Source organism: Salvelinus sp. IW2-2015, linkage group LG13 (assembly GCF_002910315.2).
Source record: "Salvelinus sp. IW2-2015 linkage group LG13, ASM291031v2, whole genome shotgun sequence".
Lineage (NCBI taxonomy): Eukaryota > Metazoa > Chordata > Actinopteri > Salmoniformes > Salmonidae > Salvelinus > Salvelinus sp. IW2-2015.
The window spans coordinates 50,847,203-50,850,151 of NC_036853.1; the positions used below are offsets into that span (position 1 = coordinate 50,847,203).

General features: G+C 44.9%; 1 pseudogene; it reads right to left on the reverse strand.

Annotated features, from left to right (window-relative positions):
• LOC111971336 (uncharacterized) overlaps positions 1 to 2,949 on the reverse strand; it is a 26,036-nt pseudogene that overhangs the window by 2,692 nt on the left and 20,395 nt on the right.

Genomic DNA, 2,949 nt, shown 5'->3' on the forward strand with positions numbered 1-2,949 from the left:
ACATGAATTTACCTCCCTCCACCCACTATCCGCCCTGTTTTAATCACTCCTTCCATCCATCACTCTTCCTCTCCTACCTGGAAGAGTTCGAAGCCTCCCAGCCAGATGCGAGGGCTTTTGGCGTTGTTCTTCATCACCACGCAAAGCAGGTTGGCGTTGGCTTGACWGTTATGCACCGACACCAGGTGGCCACCGGGGGCAGCAGACCTGCACTGTGTCTGAGAGGGATGAGAGAGAAGAGGAGAAATAGGTGGTGGGAAGAGAAAGAGTGAATTAGTGAGAGAGAAAGAGAGAGTGGGAGGAAGGAGAGAGAGCGCGAGTAAGCAGGTGCTGACGTAGTGATTTGGAGCCTAAGGCAGAGGCCAGTCAGAGGCCACTCTTATGCGCATGCACCATTTTCTTTTCATGGGTCATTAACTATWAAAATGCATTACCTTTTAATGTGCCATGAACACAACCAGTCATGATGTTTTATCTGATTGTTAAACAAATCACTTCAAAAAGAAGGTTACCTTCGCACGTTTATCCAAAATAATTCCAGCATCTGAGCTGTGCACCCACCAACCTTCCTTCAATTCGCAAGTGGCTGAAACGATCTCACCAGAGAAAGCATCTGAGCAAGCGAAACAGCGCCACTGTCTTGCTAGAATAGCCCATGTATGACATGTCATACCAGCATCAGAAATGGGCTACACATAGATGTCCTCTGCCTCGACGACGATGGCAGTATTATCAGCAGCACCTATCGTTTTACTGAAGAAATGTGTATTGTATCCCCTTCGAGTCAAARGGCCTCGTCGAGAACCAGGCGTCCCTGGGGAGTGAGGCCTAAGAGGGGTTTATGAATAAGCATCAACCAGTGGGTCTTGCGACAGGTATACAGAGACAACCAGTTCATAGAGGAGTATAGAGTGCAGTTGTCTTTCTTACCTCCGAGCATTTATTCCAGTTGGATCATCTTTGGGTGTAAACAGCAGTCACACCATTGGACGACATAGCTTGGACAATAGCCTATAAAAGCCTATTCCTGCTCTTTTCCCCGCAATCCATCAAACGCATTTGGTGTGTCATCATAGGGGTCTCTGACTTGTGGTCAAACTCGCTCGAGCGGAAACAAACGTAAACTTTTTCAATGCTGATTTGAATGTCCATTTTTTCCCACAAACATCCTTTCTGAATTTAAAAAGTAATCCTAGAAGTAATCATCTAGTTTTTCAAAAGTATCTGTAATCTGATTACAATATTTTAGCTGGTAACGTAACAGATTACAGTTACTGTTTTTTTGTTACTCCACAACCGGAGTCGTGACAGGACGTGATTTGGACGTATGACAACGCGAGATTACTACTATAAACTAAATATGGAATTGTTTTAAGATGGTCATACCAGGATAATTAAGATATTTGATTTAGAATTTTAGGACCCTGTGTTGGTTTGTTATAATTTGGTGTTATGATTATGAACATTGCATTTGGCTTACTGCTATTAGCCAATAGAAATGCATTGAATAACACATTCATACATGGAAAAAACAGATAGTCAACATTAAATTAAAAGGAAGATCTGAGGCACATATGTCAGAGTCAAGGCCCGCGGGCCCATCCGGCCCGCGAGAAGGTTTTTTACGGCCCCTGGGATGATCTGATTTATTATTAGAACCGGCCCGCCAGACCGCAGCAAGCCGGCAGCCCGCAGATCTTTTACACGCACCAATACTACATTTCCCACAAATGCAACGGTGACGCACCGAGCAGTAGGCTGCTTCATTTCAATATTTATTGGACAGCAGTCGTCAGCATCACAGTAAAATTAACTTTCAGATACCCATCAAAAAATGGCAAAAACGGGAAGGTGGACACTGAGAACCGGGGGTTTCAAACAAGGTGGGAGTCGGAGTATATGTTCACGGAGGTAGCTGGAAAACCTGTGTGTCTTCTGTGTGGAGAAAGTGTGGCGGTACTGAAAGAGAATAATCTGAGACGACATTATGAAACGAAACAACGGCGGACAAAAACAAGAATATGGACAGGATAACAAAGGCTACAAAAGGCAGAGGATTAAAACGAGGCCTCAAATCTCGACAGGCTCTGTTCAAAAAAAGCCAAATCACAAGGCCAGGCTGCTGTCAAGGCCAGTTTTATTTGGCAGAAGAGATCGCTAAATCAGCCGGCATTTACGGAGGGGGATTTCATCAAAAACTGCATGATTAAAGTTTGTGACGAAGTTTGCCCAAAAAAAGGCAACTTCTTTTTTAAATGTGAGTCTGAGCAGAAACACCATTGCCGAGAGAGTAGACCAGTTGTCCATACATCTAAAAGAGCAGCTTGTGAAAAAGGGAAAAGATTTCATTGCATATTCCTTGGCTGTGGATGAGAAGCACCGACATTTCTGACATTGCCAGTTTGTCAATTTTCATCCGCGGAAGTGGACTCCAGCTAAGCGGTGACAGAGGAGTTTTTGGCTTTACGTCCTATGCATGGCACACATACGGGGCATGATTTGTATGAAGAGGTGTCAAGATGTGTAAATGAGATGGAGCTGCTTGGGAAAACTCGTGGTTTGACAACCGACGGAGCACCTGCGATGTGTGGACACAGGAGCGGACTGGTGGCGAAGATACGGAAAAGATGCAGAGGAAAACGCGACAGGTGAGTGACAGCTTATCATTGTATCATACACCAGGAGCGTTGTGCGGTAAGGCCTTGAAAATGGAGCATTGTAATGAGCATCATCACGCGCACAGTTAACTTTATCAGAGCCAAAGGTTTGAATCACCGCCAGTTCAAGGCATTTCTGACGGAGTTAGAAACGGAGCATGGTGATTTGCCTTATCACACAGAGGTGCGATGGCTAAGCCAGGGAAAGGTGCTTCAAAGATGTTTCGAGCTTCGTGAGGAGATTTGTCTGTTCTTGGACAGCAAAGGGAAGACACAACACAACTCGAGACGA